The following is an 18,726-nucleotide window of genomic DNA, read 5'->3' as shown; positions in this document are numbered from 1 at the left end:
GGGACTTAGGGTTAGGCACCCCCCCGGGGGACTTAGGTTCAGGCAGCGGGGAAGGGGGTGGTTAGGGTTAGGCACCTAGAGGGGGGATTAGGGTTAGACACTTGGGGGGGAAGTTAGGGTTAGGCACCCCTAAGGAGGGTTAGGGAGGTTAGGTTAGTGGATACTTACCTATTCACGATCGGGATTTCCAGCACTGTCGGGCTTCCGCTGCGTCGCACTCTGCTCCTGTCGGGCTGCCGCTGTCGGGAATCGTACCATGCGGCCGGCGGTATTTCATACCAATTCCCCAAGATGAAGGGGTATATTTACTAAAGGTCGATTTTGGCTTTTTGGTGTATTTATAGGTGATTTTCTGTGTGATTTGCAAATCGGGGATTTACTAAAGGCCAAATTTAATATAGAATGGAATCCAGACCAAAAACTACCAATGATCAAACATCGATACATTCACATAGACCACTACAGGATTGTCTCATTTACTAACAGTCGGACTGAAAAATCAACATAAAATCGACTACAAAAAATCGACAGAAAAATCCCCAAATAAATAGACTATTAAAAAACAGGTGCTTTTAGCTTCTAAACACCATTCTATTGGTAGGAACATTAATTATGATGCCTATAAAAGAGACACTGGTGCACTGTGGCATGCATGTTACCTCCTGACACCAGTTCCTGCGGTATAATTCGCTTGACCTGTTCCTTCTACTCATTATAATCCACCTTCACAGGTGACCCTCCTCCAGCGCTTTGTGTAGAGCGCCTTTCCAGGGCCATCTTGATTTGACACGGTATCGGATATCTGTGAAATGCTTTAAACACTGAAGCTTGTCACGTTTTAAATGCCCAATAGAATTCACTGTATCAACTGCTGCCTGACACAGAGCCTGCTTGTGTTGTGTCACGCAGATGTGCGTTGGGCCCGGCGACCAAATAACTCCCCACAGTTAGACAACAAGGAGTTTGCCAATGCACAATTCTCCTCAAAGATAAACCTGACATTGCAGCCAAATTTAGTTTTGCCAAGTTGAGGCTCCTCCCCCAAATCGGAGGCCTGGCCCTCTGCCTTCCCCATCGCACTATCCTCATCAACTGGATCCCTCTCCTCCACCTCCCTATCCTCTCTTACACTACTCCTGGCAGCCTCCATTACAAATAGAAAGATAAATACACAAACTACACTTACAAGCTAACACAAAACTTAAACACACACACTCCCCAGGCATACACACAGAAACACTGACAAATCCTAAATAAAACAATTAGACAAGAAAAATATAAGACAAACTTCAAAATAACAATAACAATACAGAAATGGACAGGACAAAACTCTCAGAAATCACTTTTTAAGATCCCCACTCTCCTGCTAAACACTCATCCTCTCTCTCCACAAACAGTCCTTTCAATTTGCTTGGGTGTGTTTGTCGATTTTATAGGTTATTTTGTAGCGTCTCTCATCCCCACGCATTACTTGCTCCCACTCACAGTTACAGGACTTTCTTCGGGCTGCACCCACTCTATGGAATGCCTTACCACGCACAATACGACTTTCCTCTAGTCTCCAATCCTTCAAGCGATCCCTGAAAATTCATCTCTTCAGGCAAGCTTATCAGATCCCAGAACTGCCCACATAACCTTCATAGCTTCCATATCTAATTACATCCCCTTTTACAGTCCACACACAATCTCACACATATTGTCTTTCTCTCACATCCTCATGACATTTGGCCGACATTCCGGTGTGACTGGATCATACAGCCCACCAAGAAACTGTGCATTCTGGCTGGACCAAAATGCAATATATAGCACCTATCCTTGTGTATCAATGCCTATTTCCCTATAGATTGTAAGCTTGCGAGCAGGGCCTTCCTACCTATATATCTGTCTGTTATTACCAAGTTTTGTTCTATTAATGATTACAATTGTAAAGCGCAACGGAATATTCTGCGCTATATAAGAAACTGTTAATAAATAAATAATAAAATAAATTATAAAGTACACATTCCAAATTGACAATTTTTTACACTCTTGAAAAACGACCCACATTGCATTCCATTTTGAAATTGATTTCAAAATCGAATTTTAGTAAATGAGAGATTTGGCCAGTGATTTACACAATTGATTTTCAGTTGATGAAAATCAACATAAAAATTGACTTAAAAATCGACCTTTAGAAAATATGCCCAACGCCGCCCACTCCCAAAGTAAAGTGGGCAGTCCAGGCTGCGGAATTGCATCAACGTAGCCACGCCCTCGCTTTTCAATGCCGCTAACGTTGGGGATATATATAACAGGGGTGAACCAAGATGACCCGGTTGCACCCTCCGAGGTCACATGCCTCTGCACCACCCACCTATGCCGAGCTACGTCCCCCCACTGTGCCGATTTGACTGCACCCTCCCAGAGGGGCAGCCAGAAAGTCTTCGAGTGTGCACTGTATTTAGAAAAAGTCGCAGATAGGCATGAACAAGACAATACATTAACGTTACCGGCAGGTTAATACTAGAATGTTGCTCGCGCATTTATAAACTCTGTGAATGTGTGACCAGCAGAGGAGCAGAATAAATCAGTTACCAATGGATGCAGATCATAGAGTTTTACAGATGGCTGCTCAGCCTGAAAGTACAATGTACAAGCACAGAGAGGAGCTGCCAACCATCACAGTCACAGATTATTGCACAGAATTGCCGAGAGCAATGTTTTACTTTTTAAAGTAGGAAAATGTTTGTGCCTGATATAATTTTGAAAGTCAAATGAATACATAAATATGCAAAACCGGGCAACCAGAAGTGAGCACCTGAAATGATATCTGAGATCAGACCTCCTCATTGTGCTGGATCCTGGTGTAGGAGAAATGTGTATTTATATACTAACCGGATGTGTTACATTATAATGATTGCCGTTACCCGATCGTCCTGTTTTTGTGTAAATACATTTTGAAATAAAGTAATATCTGTTTACCGTCCTGGAACTTGCTGTTTCAGGTCTGCTAGTCTTGTATACCCCTTTCTTATAACCGTTTAACACACAAGTGGGGGAGATTTATCAAATCTTGGAGCAAGATAACGTGGAGAAGTTTTTTGCATGCAGAGAAATACTGAAACACAGATACTAGGCAGCTCTAGTTCTGCAGTGTGATGTAGACTTCAGCTAGGACACGACCCTCTTCCAACTCTAATTCTGATCACACATTTAAAGTTCCCTTTTCCCTCTGCCTGTAATGAGAGCCATAGGTTTGCCAGGGTATAAAAGCACCTGATTTTCAGGAGGCTCCTGGCCATTCTGGGAGTGTAATTCAACAACAGCTGGAGTGCCACAGGCTGCCTACCCCTGTCATAGTCTATGACACTACATCACAGTCATTCCTTGCGACTTGTATATACAGTGGGCCTGATTCAGATACGCTCGCAAGCGCTTGGGCACTCGCGAGCGGGTCGACGGTGTGCTCTGCGCACGCGCAGCGGCCGCACTGTGCGTGCGCAAGCCCCGGAGCGATAGAGAAATTCTCTCGCTCCGTGGCTCACTACAAAAGGGGCGGCTGTCGATGTTGATCAACAGCTCGCCCCGTTTTGTAGGCGTGGCGGGGGCGTGGCTTCACAAACGGAGGCGTTCCCAAGTGAACGCCTGCCGTTTGTGGGCGGCCCCACTGACATCACGAGTGATGTCAGTGGGAGTGCTTTAGGCTCTGTTAGAGCCAGAAACTCTCTGGGGCTTGCGGCCACAAGACCCTACCACAAGGGTCTCGTTGCAAGCCCGATGGTCACCCACAGCTATGCGAGCGGCCAGGAGGCCGCACAAAATAATAAAAAAAAAAAACACCCAGATTCAGAGCGAGCGCAAGCCCCAGAGCGAGAGAGAAACTCTCTCGCTCCGGATCTCACTACAAAAGGGCCGGCTGTCGATGTTGATCGATAGCTTGGCCCGTTTTGTAGGCGGGGTGGGGGGGTGGCTTCACAAACGGAGGTGTTCCTGACGGAACGCTTGCCGTTTTGTGGGCGGCTGCACTGACATCAGCAGTGATGTCAGTGGGGAGTTTCCTGCTCGATCAGAGCTGAAAGCTCCCTGGGGCTTGCGGTTGCCGAGACCCAACCTTAGGGTCTCGTCGCAAGCCCATCGCGACATCACCCTGGTCGGTCGCTAAGCTGTGGGTGGTAACCCACAGCTTAGTTAACGACCAGGAGGCCGCACTTAAAAAAAAGAAGCGGCCGCCCTCATTTAGAACGAGCAGTTGATTCTTGCGACCGCCTCTGAATGAGAGCCATATTCTTTTCCATCCATTGTTTGCCTCCCAACATTAGGAATCCCAGTGTCGTGACAATGTTGGGCATGGGCACGGCATGCTGGGGACAATGACACCTCTTAGTGGATGCCATCAAACCACCGGGGGGGGGCATTTATAGCACTTCTGAAGTTCCATGTTGCCTTCAAAACCAACATACTTTGCTGCAAGGACTGTGGGCACCTGCTTCCAGGGCATAAGGCGGGGGTAATACCTCCCAATCCTCGGCGGTCATGGGACAGTAGGTCAGTTCCCTCAACCCAGGTGTGCCCTGCTGAAATCATGACGACTAGGAGGTATGCATGGTGAAGATGCCACTGGCCATCTTATTATATATTCTAGAAAAAAATAAGAATGATTTAAAGCTAGAAGAAATAGTTATGAAATCCAAGTGGTCTCATTCGGTCACTTCACAATAACTGAAGGATTGGAACTGACCGCTTACAAGGATTAACAGCAACTACGATCTTCCCCAAACTATAATCCTCCTCTGTCTCCTCTGTCAGATCACTTTCCACATGTCGGTCCTGAGGCTCCTTTGAGAGTTAATCGCAGGTGATCACTGGATGTAAAACACTTACTGGGGTAACGAGGGGAGCAGGATGGGGGCAGGGAGTGAAAGATGGGTCAGGATGGCATGGGGAGACTGGGGGTGAGAAAGTGGGTCACCTACCTGGTTGATGATATCTTCACTCCTGTCTGTGTGTTGCCTTTCTGCTGAACCTCTGCTGACTGTGACACTCTGATTACCCTGGAGACTGTCACCTGCCAACACCTGAGCTAAACTCTCGGGAGCTCTCTGCTGGGAGAGACACAGTGTATGTGTGTAATAAAGTCTCCTACCTGCGGGGATAGAACGGGGGGCGGAACTAAAAGTTTCCCTGTGTGTGTGTGTATTACAATATATTATATTGTACATTATGTTCTTATCCTCTGTGTTTATCTGGACTACCTGCGATGTATCTGCCTTTTGTGTCTGACCCCTACAGATAATTTATGTCCTTATTAACCTCATTTATGTTATTGTAGTTTATTTTATTACTGGCTTTTTTACAATTTATGTAGTTGTTTCACACTCCATGGGGATTGTAGTTTATGCAGGACCGGATGGAGGGTCCAATGGGCCTGGGACTGAAAATGATCGAATGCCTATTGTAAGATGTTGAGGAGGTGTGACCATTGTACTCACATCTATATAATAAGCAAGAAAGTCTGTCTTAGTTATCAGATAGTAGTTTTACCTTAGCGCTCTGACCTCTGGAATTCTCCCTTTAAATAAAGAGATGCAGTCAGAATAATGTAAATCACGTTTCAATTTATTAAAATCTGGTTCTAACATATGGTAAAAAATATATATATATTCTATAATACAATGTGATGATGATGAATTTTGAGGTGTGTTTAGTATGTACTCCCTATGTTGTAGCTGGCTAGGCGGAAAGTCAATGCAATGTAATAGGCGAAAAAGTTTCGCCTATGAATAGCAGGTGGAAAAAATATGAGATATGGTAAGAACTTACCTTTGTTATCTCTATTTCTACGAAGTCCATAGGGTTCCACCTTGGGGTATAGGTGTGACGTCAGTCGCAGGGCACCAAAGAGTTAAGCTTTCAGCCTCCCAGGATGCACTAGGTCCCCCTCCTATACCCCGCCCCCGAGCCAAGGCACCTCAGTTAGTTACCAAGCCATAGGCCGGAGGAGGAGAAGGAAGAGAGAGAACAAAGATCTGGACACATACAAGAATCACATTCTCACCAGAGGGAGACGGAAAACCGGTGACCAGAGCAAAGCCCATCTGCAGCACAGGTGCGACAGGGCGGGAGTCCTGTGGAACCCTATGGACTTCATAGAAATAGAGATAACAAGGGTAAGTTCTTACCATATCTCATATTTTCTACTTCAGGGTCCATAGGGTATCCACAGGATACCTTGGGGATGTCCCAAAGCAGTATCCTTTAAGGGTGGGGACGCTCCTGTGCAGAAAGGAGAATCCGCCGCCCGAAGGAAGCATCCTGAGAGGCGAAGGTGTCAAACCTGTAATACCTCACGAAGGTATGGACAGAGGACCACGTAGCAGCCTTGCAGATCTGGACTGCAGAGGCACCACGTCGAGCTGCCCACGAAGGACCCACAGACCTAGTGGAATGAGCCTTCAGAGAAGGAGGAACCGGCAGGCCTTCATGAAGATAAGCTTCAGAAATAGCCATACGGATCCAGGCTGCCAAAGTTTGCTTTGAAGCAGGCCAACCCTTTTTACGGAAGCCATAGAGGACAAACAAAGCGTCCGACTTCCTAAACGAAGAAGTGCGGTCAACATCCAAAGAGGCCCGCACAACATCCAAAGAGGCCTCACCCACGGAAAGACCCGATGAGTTAAAGGCCGGAACAACGATTTCCTCGTTAACATGAAACTGGGAAACAACTTTGGGAAGAAACTCGGGCCGAGTGCGGAGTACTGCCCTGTTCCCATGAAAAACCAAGAAAGGGGGTCTACAAGAAAGAGCCCCTAACTCAGAAACACATCTGGCCAAAGCAATAGCCAGAAGGAAAACAGTCTTAGCTGTTAGCCATTTAAGATCCACTGATCCCAGTGGTTCAAACGGCGGTCCTTGGAGAGCCCTCAGGACCACAGCCAAATCCCAAGGCGCCATAGGTGGAACAAAGGGCGGCTGAATGCGGACAACACCTTGCATAAAGGTGCGCACATCCGGGATTGTAGCAATCCTACGGTGAAACCAGACAGACAGGGCCGAAACCTGTACCTTCAAAGAAGCAAGGCGAAGCCCATGATCTAGTCCCGCTTGCAGGAAGGCGAGAATCCGAGACACACGAAACTCCCGTGGTGCATAACCTCTCGGTCGACACCACTGGAAGAACGTATGCCACACGCGATGGTATATCCTCGCGGAAGACGGTTTCCGAGCTCGCAACATGGTACGCACCACAGAGCTGGAAAACCCCCGGGACCTCAGCATGGCCGTCTCAACAGCCACGCCGTCAAAGACAGCCGAGTCAGGTCCGGGTGACGACAAGGACCCTGAGACAGGAGGTCCGGTCGTAGCGGCAACCGCAGAGGACTGTCCACGGACAGACCCTGAAGGTCTGAGAACCAGTGCCGTCTGGGCCACGCGGGAGCTATCAACAGGAGCGTCCCTCCTTCCTGTTTGAATTTCCGGATTACCCATGGAAGAAGGGAGACCGGAGGGAACAGGTATGCGAACTGGAACGTCCACCGGACGGACAGAGCATCCACCAGAGATGCCCCTTCGTCTCTTGTGCGAGACCCGTACACCGGCAACTTGTTGTTGTGCCGGGACGCCATGAGGTCGATCTCTGGAAGACCCCATCTGTCCACCAGTAGTTGAAAAACGTCCGGGTGCAGGGACCATTCCCCCGGATGAACGTCCTGGCGACTTAGAAAGTCCGCCTCCCAATTGAGCACTCCCGGGATGAAGACCGCTGATATGGCCGGAAGATTGCGCTCCGCCCAAACCAGGATCCGAGACACCTCTACGAGAGCTGCCCGGCTTCGGGTTCCTCCTTGCCTGTTTAAGTAGGCTACGGTGGTAGCGTTGTCCGACTGGACCTGTACCGGGTGACCCTGGAGAAACCGATGTGCCTGCTGGAGAGCATTGAAGACCGCACGGAGTTCCAAGATATTGATTGGAAGCTCCGCTTCTGTCGGCGTCCACCTGCCCTGGAACAGATGTGGACCCGAAACTGCTCCCCAGCCCCGAAGACTGGCGTCCATTGTCAACAGGACCCAATTTGGAACCCAGAACGGACGTCCCTCGCTGAGGTGGGTCGTCTGTAACCACCAAGCAAGGGACAGGCGAACCTCCGGGGTGAACACAATCGTCTGGGACTTCAGAGACTGAGGCAGCCCGTTCCACTTTGACAGGATCAGGTGCTGCAGAGGTCTGGAGTGAAACTGGGCATATTCCACCATGTCAAACACCGACACCATGGAGCCCAGTAACCTCATCGCCGAGTGTAGAGACACCCGGCGGCTGTGCAGACAACTGCACACCCTTGACTGCAAAGCAGAGATCTTTTCCTCCGTCACGAAGATCTTTTGCTGTCCCGAGTCCAATAAGGCTCCAAGATGCAGAATCCTCCGAGACGGGATTAGAGTGGACTTCTGCCAGTTGATTAGCCAGCCGTGCCGTTGCAGCAGGGCAATGGTCAGGTCCAAGTGGCGTAACAGGAGCTCTGGAGATCCCGCCACCAATAACAGGTCGTCCAAGTACGGCAACATGCGGACTCCCTGCAGCCGCAGAGAAGCCGCCATGACCGCCATCACCTTGGTGAAAACACGTGGTGCTGTCGCCAGGCCAAAGGGTAACGCCCGAAACTGGAAGTGGTCGCTGCAGATTGCAAACCTGAGGAACTGTTGATGACACAAAAGAATAGGGACATGCAGGTAAGCGTCCTGTATGTCCAATGACACCATGTAGTCCCCAGGTTCCAGCGCCAGAATGATGGACCGTAGGGTCTCCATCCGAAACTTCGGTACCCGCAAAGACTTGTTGAGTGCTTTGAGGTTGAGAATCGGACAATACGACCCATTGGGTTTCTGTACCAAAAAAAGATTTGAATAGAAACCCTGGCCCCTCTGGGAGAATGGAACAGGCACTATAACTCCAGCCTGGAGCATAGTGTGCAATACCTTCCGCAGCTCCGTAGCCTTGTTCCGGTCTGATGGTAGACCCGTGGTGAAGAATCGAGCCGGGGGTCTGAGCCGGAAGGAGAGGGCGTACCCGTGGGAGACCACCTCCAGATCCCAAGTGTCTGTCGTAGTGACCGACCAACACTGGGCGAACTGCAGCAGGCGGCCTCCCACTCTGGGATCCCCCAAAGGGAGGCCCGGACCGTCAGGCCGCAGGCTTGTCATCTGGCTTGGGGGCCGGACGTCTGGTACTCCATGCCTGCTTCCGGGGCTTGACCGATTTCCTAGGGCCAGCCTGACGAGGAAACGACTGTGGTTTGGGCCTGCCCTGGGCCCTAGATGACCGAAAGGACGATGGTCCATAACCAGAAGGAGCAGCGGCCGACGGGAGACAAGCCGATTTGGCTGCCGCCAGCGTGGCCACAATCTTATCCAGATCCGGACCGAAGAGAACTTCTCCGGTAAACGGCAACGCTTCCAGACCCTTCTTGGAATCTGCGTCCGCCTTCCAGGATCGCAGCCACAAGGTGCGACGAGCAGCTACCGCTGCTGAAGAAATTCTAGACACCAGAGTACTAATGTCTAGAGCCGCCTCGTTGATGTAGGTGGCCGAATCACGGAGATTGCCAATCAACTCCGCCTGTTCGGCCGGACAGTCGGAATCAAAAGAAGCCACTAATGAATCCGCCCAGCGCTCCATCGCTCTGGCAACCCAGCAAATGGCCATAGCCGGCCGTGCTGCCCCCCCCCGCAAGGGAATAAGCGGACTTCAGGCAGATTTCCACCTTGCGGTCCGTAGCATCCTTAAGGGAGGACATGGATGGCATCGGCAATGTGGCACTACGGACAAGACGGGTCACGTGAGAATCCACCTGTGGAGGGGATTCCAACTTAGCAAAATAATTATCCGCGAACGGATAAGCCACCGCCAGGCGTCGCTGCGGCTGGTATCTTTTGCCAGGCTGTTTCCACGCCTCCTCTAAATGGTCCACCAACTGACCCGAAAGAGGAAAGACTGTGGCATCGCCCTTCACGTCTTTGAAAAAGGCATACTTAGACTTAGCCGCTGGGGGAACTTCGTCCTCAATCACCAAGGCTGTGCGGACCGCCCGAATAAGTCCAGGAATATATACTTTGGACTTAGCATCAGCGTCCTTAGTATGGAGAGGTTCCTGATCGTAAGGATCCAGAATCTCACCATCATCAGACGTCCCTTCGTCATCCTAATAACGAGCGGATAGAGACGCCACCGGCCGTTTATGAGGCCGCATCACAGACTCCCCTTGCAACACATCCGACAAGTGCTGTACAGAACACGCTGGCTCCTGAGAAACCGGGAGCGGGGAAATAGGGAGACTGTGGGGTACCACCAATTGTCGTGGGAAACCCTGCATGGGTGACGACACCACAGACTGCTGGGCCAAACCCATCGGAGTAAACGCGGGCTGCGGAGCTAACTGGCCCACTAAAGCTGTTAGCGCCTGAGCGAAACAAGCCCAGGGCGGCTCCTGCACCGGTGCTGTAACCGTAAGAGGCCGCGCCATGGACAAACACTGCCGGCAAAGGCCCTCCGCGCTACCCTCCCCCTCCGCTAACGGTACTTTACACGTGGTACACTGTAGCCGGAGGGGAAAATCACTTTCAGACATGATGGCACCACGTATGTGACCCCTCTCACCAATTATATATAAAATAGGCGAGAGACCACCCTGCAGCACCGCACCGCAAGGGCTTAGCAGAAAGAACAGGGACAGTAATAAAGCTGACAGTCTTGAGAAGAAAAGTTACAGGCAGCAGCGCTAGCACAGTCACATACAATGCAAAGAAAATCAATTCCTGCACTAACAGCGCTGATCACTCAACTACACAGACACAGGGCCTGGTAGGACACAGCGCTGCATACACAGACGTGACCACAGCGGAGGAGAGGTATGTGGGGGGACCCAGACCACGATGCTTCCAATGCAGGCTTCCAGCAGCGTTCACCATGCTTCTGAAAAGATGGCCGCCGAGGAGCAGAGAGAAGGCTGGCCTGGGGGAGGAGCGCTGACACAGGGCCAGTCAGCACAGTGCAGAGAGGGCTGGCGCCGGCTGTGAGACAGGGAAGGCGCGCTCCCCTGGCATGCATTTAACCCCTGGGACACCGCAGCGCTACCGCTCTGCTGTGGTCCGCTGTCCCAGGGGGTAGTGGAAGCGCAGGTTGGTCGCCTGGCTCCACGCTGCAGCCAGTCCCCAGGGAGCCCCCTGCCTGGGGACTTAGGACCATGTGATCAGCGGGGACCCACCGCGGGACCCCGCTGCTTACCTCTGTCCCCCTTGAATCCGGCCATGGTCCGGAACATCTGGGGTCACCGCTAGCTGTGACCCCAGATGCCCACCAGCATCCCCAGATCAGTACCGGCGTTCTGGTACCGGCGGGGTGTAGGGAAGACAGCATGGACGTCAGGACTGACTGTCCATGCTGTTCATCCAGATGTGCAGCCACAGCTGCATGAAGAAAAGCTTCAGAGGCTCTTCTAGCCCCCACTCCAACAGGTGCACCCGACTCCGGCCGGGCACCAAACTAAACTGGGGTGCCTTGGCTCGGGGGCGGGGTATAGGAAGGGGACCTAGTGCATCCTGGGAGGCTGAAAGCTTAACTCTTTGGTGCCCTGCGACTGACGTCACACCTATACCCCAAGGTATCCTGTGGATACCCTATGGACCCTGAAGTAGAAAAGTGTAGAATTGGGGTTTTGGGGTGCAACGTTGCGGGAACCCCCGAGCAGCCTTCAGACAGTCCCCCAAAGGTAAACTATGTAAAAATTTTTGTTAAAAAAGACTTAAGAACACCCCAAAGAAATCACTTTGAATTTGAGGGCGAAATAAAAAAATGTTGGGGGACAAAGTTAAAAACTAGCGAAATTGACTCTGGGGGGGTCCCCAAGTATGCCCCAGGTGTTTTTTCATTGCAAATATGCTGACCCCCATTTTCAAGTACCCCAAATTTGCTGCGATAAATTATTTTCTGCAAAAAAAACTCCTGACTACTATTCTTCGCCAATTATACAAATACACTATTTAGCAGCTATTGAGTCTGTTTAAAAACACCAAATACCTTCAGCAAGCCAAATCGGGGTACCATAGGGAACCCCCATGTCAGAGCATCTTTTGGGGGATGTCAGGCTGATTTCCCCAAATCTGACAGTACTTTCCGCTTGTTTAAGTTCGTCGGGTCCCGCTTTCGCCTACTTTCAAATTGAATACGCGGGCACGTGCGCGATACTTTTCCGTTGAATACGGACCTTAGTCGGTACGATTGTAGGTATGTATGTGTGAGTGGGAGCGTAATAAAGCTCTACTTTCACAGTGTGTGTCTTGTGTTTATTTTAATATTTCTTTTGCAGGTGAACTAGAGGTATTAGCGGGCCCTTAATACCCCGCATGCTGGTACTTATGGTTCTCCAACATACATAGATAGAATTTTAGAGCAGGCTGGCTATAATAGGCAAGTGGGCGGCACTCTTGAAACCTGTATGCAGAAATCAATGTTTCAGAGCTTGTATTGCTTCTTTCTTCAGGATTCTTCCTGAAAGTGGCGCCCTCTTGTCTATTAGATGTTCCTCTTCCCCTGTTGGTCTTGGGGCTATTTAGTGAGCACCAGACACCATTAAGCTTTATTGCACAGGAGTGACGGCATCACGATTCATTCTCTCTCTCTCTCTCTCTCTCTCTCTCTCTCTCTCGGGTGGTAAATGTTGAACTCTGGTGCACAAACAGTTCTGGTTAAAATTGTTTGTAAGAAACGGTTAGCAGTAGAAGGAAACAGAGTCAGGTAGAAAAGATATTTGCTATAGGATAAGGAAGAGGTTTTATATTATGGTTTATTGCACACTGTTTATTTTTTCTTAGCCAAAAGGATGATTTATTTTACGGTGGTTGCAAGAGGAGAAGAGGACATTACTGGACATGTGCCTGAGGCGACGATGGCCACAGAGTGGTTTCTTGTACAAGAGAGAGGGTCCTGGTAGACAACAAAGCTGCACAAGATCGGGGGACACGACCGTTATGGACTAATTGAACTCGAGCCATATACTTGTTGGATCCGCATAGTCACCCATATTTGCTAGAATTTACTGATATATATATAACTACCTTACGAGTAACTGATATAGGGGCATATGTATCAAAAAATGTGAAAGGATCATGTTTCTTTTCGCCAGACATAGTGTATCTTTTAGCTTTTTTTTATCATCATATTTATCATGTTTTTTCGGCAAAAATGGAAAAGTGATAAACCCCCTGAATTGTGATCATTTTCGCATTTTCGTTTTCGAATTAGATAATGGGAAAACAACTGCATAAATGATTTTTCATGTTCCGATAAAAAAAATAACAACTGCGCATGCTCTGTTTCAGTTTTGGATATGCGCAGTGAACGGTAGGTGCCGTTCTGCGTGAGTGACGAGCGCAATTCTAGAGGTTCATCAAAATAAGGGAATCCCTTGATACTAGATTTCCCCTCTCCTTTAGTTTCTCCTGATTTTCCCTACAAAAATTTCTACTTTTCTTCTATGGGTCATATACTGTGTATGTATGTGTGTGCAGGGCCGGTTCTATGATTACGCGTGGTACAACATAGGCAAACGCAGGGGGTTTCCGTCTGCCTGGAAACCCCCCTCCCCAGCCCACACCATGACCACAATAGAAATAATAATATAATAGATTGTTACTAGTGCTGCATGTTCTTCTCAGTATCACAGATGAAATAATTAGCACCACCTGTGGATCTTTTAACATGTATCAGCCAATAATAAATAACCTGTGCACCAACTAGAAGTTCTGGAAAACATGCCCTGTTAGAGATGCACTGCTATAGAGCCCAATATGTACATAAACAGTATGTCCAGGGCAGTGCTAGGTTCTTCTGCTGCTCCTCCAGGCTACCGGACTTGCTCCAATAGTCTGGAATGGTGCCCACATCTAAAATAAAAACATTCAGCTCAGCTAGGATGGCCCTACTGCCACATCTAATGGCTTACTGTGATCACTGGTTCTGTATATGCTGGAATTATTACACACAATACACTTTGTATGACACATATAATGGGTTACTGTGATCGCTGGTCCTGTATATGCTAGAATTATGATACACAATACACTATGTATGATGCTTATTAAAGCTGGTTAAGTATTAATTCTGCCCTCTTCATGGACTGGCCACACTCGCTCTAAAATTAAGCATTTGGAAACCCCTTTCTCTGGAAATCCTACGTTTGCCACTGTACCCGGCAGCGTAAGGCGCCACATAGTGAAGGGCGCCGCGGCCGTGACCATGCAGATTTATTAATTTACTGAGCCAGCAGTGGAGAGGCTTACCGCGGTGCAGACTGTGTCTCTGTGACACAGCTGCACCGCATGTGTAGTGCTGACCTGACGGAGTTCGGTCAGCGCTACACAGTGCCAAACACACAGCCGCCGGTGCCGGCAGCTGTGTGTTTGTTTCAGCAGTTGATGAGAGTCTGTCAGACTCTCATCGGCAGCTGCTGCTCCCACTGCGGGAGCCATCTTCCGGCTCCCGCAGTGAGTAATGGGAGAGACGTCTCTCCCATAATGCAAAGCGGCCCGGGAGGACGGACAGAAGAGCTGATAGCGGCGGCGGGAGCAGGAGCGGGGATTCAGGTAAGTGTCTTTTTTAACATTTTTATTACATGTGTCTCTACTGGGGGGGGGCTACAAGGGGGGGCTACTACTGGGGACACTAGAAGGGGGGATTACTACTGGGGGCACTACAAGAGGGGATTACTACTGGGGGCATTACAAGAGGGGATTACTACTGGGGGCACTACAAGGGGGAAATATTTTTGCACAGTCCAGTTCTTACTCCACAGTCATTAGTGTGTATATAGGAGAAGGAAACACACAAAATGTTGCGTAATTACATAAAAAAGTGCAATATAGGCTTATCTGAAAAGATCACAGCCTCAGCTAACAGAGGTCCCCGCTTCCATATATATATATATATATATATATATTTATTTTTATATATATATATATATATATATATACAATCCACATCGGCGGCACTCAGGCAAGAAAAAACGTCTCAACACAGGGGTATATTGCCAACGTTTCAGAGCCATTTATTGCTCCATCCTCAAGATGACCTTGATGATGGAGCAATAAATGGCTCCGAAACGTCGGTAATATACCCCTGTGTTGAGACGTTTTTTCTTACCTGAGTGCCGCCGATGTGGATTGTATATTGGGACCGGCTGGAGTTGGTCTCTGACGTAGGGCACCAGGGCTCTTTTTGTGCTTGTAGCTGGGAGTGCCGCTTCACGAGGATTTTATATATATATATATATATATATATATATATATACATATATATATATATATATATATATACATATATATATATATATATATATATATATATATATAGTGTTTGTGTATATATCTCACATAGCTCACCATAATAAAATAAACTCCATTCTTCTGTAAGGCAGGTATGTGTAATACTTGTTAGATTGTTTGAACCTTATTTGTGGACCCATTTATAGCAAATGGTAATTTTAATGATAAAAAAGAGAACTATTTATTTATAAGAGTTTTAATTTATATATTTTTTTAAATTGAAAAAAACAAAAAAAAAACAAAAAACAAAATATATATATATATATATATATATATATATATAAAATAGATTACAAGTAATACTGATTATTTAAATTTCTTAAGTTTCATCTAAATAGCAATAACTAACATGGCTTATTTCAACATCAGTGGTGCTGGAATACAATTATCGCCAGCCAAAGTATGTCGAAAAAAAAACACGATAATTTTCACACAAAAAAAACGATAAAATGATGGTACATAAGGCTCTCATTGATTTCAATTACAACAATAATAACGATATGATAAAAAAATGAAAACCATACTTTGACGAAAAAAAATAAATCGAAAAAATATGCGAAAAACATTGATACATTTCCTCAAAACTTATCTCTAGTGATAAACACTGAAAACCATTTTTATCACTTTTTGTAACGCAAAAAACTGTTGATACATATCCCCACCTATCATAACAAAACATAGGGCCTGATTCAGACCCGCTCACTATCTGCATACGCTCGCTGGATGCGTATGCAAATTTGTCAAAATTTGATGCCACGGGAAGCGAACGCTTGCCAAGGCATAGGCACGCCCACCATGCCCAATCGCACAGGCAGAGCCGCCCACCTGCACATGTCATCTCCAGGAAGTGTGTTAAAACATTGGTACATCGAGCACCATCAGATGCTAACACAGTGCTTGCGGTTGCTTTACCCCAGGGGTGGATTGGGTCAAAAAACCAGCCCGGAAAATTTCTGGAAGCAGCCCTAATGGGGTGGAGTCTATTGAGGGGCGGGGACTGTCAAGGGGCGGAGTCTGGCGACGGGGCAGGATGCTGTCCTCTCAGAATCAAGAGCTTTGCCAGAAAAGTAACTGCCATTGCTATATATATATATATATATATAAATAAAAAAAGCTGTAATAAGGTGCGGCACTTGGTGTGCAATTACAGGCATAGACAAACGGATATGATCAACGTTTCAGTGTTAGTAACACTATCGTCAGAATGCTGACGATAGTGTTACTAACTCTTAAACATTGATCATATCCGTTTGACTATTCCTGTAATTGCGCTGAGTGCCGCACCTTACACCGTCCAAGTCTATATTGAGATTTGGAGTGCCGGACCTTGAACATACATATATATACATTATATTATAACTGCAATACCGTACTGTATATGTTAATATTATATAAAGTAAATATACATAATTATCATATACATAATGTATATATGAAAAGTAATATACATATATATCTCACAGCCTTTAACAGAACCCTCCCCCTCCCGCGGCTGTCCGTGCCCGACTTACCTTCGATCGGTAAGCCGGGTGTTGGGCTCTCAGCGTAGGTCTAATGACAGGCGTCGAGATTTCAACACCTGTCATTTGTACCTTGCTGGGATTTGACAGTCAGGAAGCCGGTGGTCGGCACTGCATCCCATCGGTAATGGGGGATAGTCTCCATTTGGATCTTCTATAAGAACATGACCTCCACCTACTCTGCGCCTGGTGGAATGGCTGCTACCTAGAGTAACACAAACTACCAGGAACATTTGTATCAGTAACACATATAAAAAAATAGTAGTAACCGCCAGATAATGTAGAGTCACAGTGACTGCCAGATAATGAAGAGACCATCAATGACCCACATATAACAGATAATATGAATACACCCCTTACACACACAGAAACACAATAATTATACCCACGCACATACATTGATACACCATCCCCAGCATAGACAGTATTACCCCCCAAGTAAAAAAACAAATACACCCTTCCCAAATGAATAAGTATATTATCACCCTAGGTCTGATGGGCAATGTCCCTGATGAAGCGCAAGAGTACGCCTCGTCAGTGACATAGCGGGTACACACTGGCTGATGTGCCCGATATGTATATATATTTTAGTGTGTACCTGGCATTAGGTTTAGGCACTAGGGGGAGGGTTAGGGACAGGCACTGGGGGGGTTAGCGTGCGAGGAGGGGGAGATTAGGTTTAGGCACTAGGGAGAGGGTTAGAGACAGGCACTGGGGGGGTTAAAGTGCGAGGAAGGGGAGATTAGGTCTAGGCACTAGGGAGGGGGAGGGTTAGGGTACACGGAGGGGAGGTTAGGTTTAGGCACTGGAGAGGGGGTGTTAGGGATAGGGAGAGGGGAAGGGTTAGGATACAAACTGACAGGTGTAGGTATCCTAACCCTGTCGGGATGCCGGCGTCAGGATTTTGACTGAAAGACTCCTGAACGCTGGCATCCCATACCCAAACCAAAGGAAATGCTAGGTTAGGTAAGCAAGATATAGTAATGGGGAAAGTGAATGAAAACAGTACTCCGCACAGACCAGGCAATGCGAATAAGCCATGAAGTTTATATTAAAAAAAAACTGACAATATGTCTTCTCCAGAAGCAATTAAAGAGATTTAGTTTAGTTAACTTGGTCAAACATTGCACAACTAAATAGGGCGACGCTTTGACTGGAATTTCATAACCATATGAGAGATAAAGGATAAGAAGAACACAGCCCCTGCGGGCACAGGTCTAATGGACACACACACAATGACAGGTAATGCTCCCCCCCCCCCCTCACTGAATTATTTACTTCCCATTACACCCATACTGTACATTCATTGCTATTACTATTATTAAATAGAAAATAGTTACTGTGCTGCTGCAGTGCTGTCTCCCTTCTCTACATCCTCTCTGATGGAGAGGTCTCAGGGGTCACGCTGGGAAGAAGCAGGGACAGTGTACAAACTACTAGCCACTATTCAAGTGTAATCAACAGTATTTGAATACACTTGTAAATTTGCAAATGTTTTGCAGACTGTCCCTGCTTGTTCTCAGCGTGAGATCTGTCAGGCAGGGAGAGAGACTGTCACCTGAGTCACTCACTGAAGAGAGGAGGAGCAGAAGCTCAGCTGCCCACCCCGGCGGTTTCAGCTCAGGCAGGGCCAGGCTGATCGTCTTTACAGTAGGTAATCAGCCCGCTGCCTCTAGCGCCCCCCCCTCCATGTAAAGGACTGTATGAGGAGCTCAGCCACACTTTTCCCTACAGTAGGCTGCCGCTGCCTGTCTCAGTGTGACAGGTGCAGCGGCAGCCGGCAGAAGCAAGTAAGAAGTGTCTCAGCAGCTGCTGCAGGGAGAGCGCCTCTCCAGCCTGGCGCCTCCCTGCAGTGCAGG

General features: G+C 47.8%; 1 protein-coding gene across 2 annotated transcripts in view; it reads right to left on the bottom strand.

Annotated features, from left to right (window-relative positions):
• The window catches only part of LOC148453413 (tetraspanin-1-like), a 62,788-nt gene extending 44,511 nt beyond the window's left edge, over positions 1-18,277 (bottom strand). Inside the window, exon 1 of one of the 2 annotated variants that reach the window (XM_088462190.1) lies at positions 18,208-18,277. The gene's annotated coding sequence lies outside the window, so the exon portion shown is untranslated. Of the gene's footprint in view, positions 1-4,952; positions 5,067-18,207 lie in introns of those variants that run through there. The other variant, XM_088462191.1, reaches the window with a different exon arrangement.
• Between the last annotated feature and the right edge of the window lie 449 nt (positions 18,278-18,726).

The sequence above is a fragment of the Taudactylus pleione genome, unplaced genomic scaffold (genome assembly GCF_031769625.1).
Source record: "Taudactylus pleione unplaced genomic scaffold, aTauple2 ptg001161l, whole genome shotgun sequence".
Lineage (NCBI taxonomy): Eukaryota > Metazoa > Chordata > Amphibia > Anura > Myobatrachidae > Taudactylus > Taudactylus pleione.
This window is presented reverse-complemented; position numbering and strand designations above follow the sequence as displayed.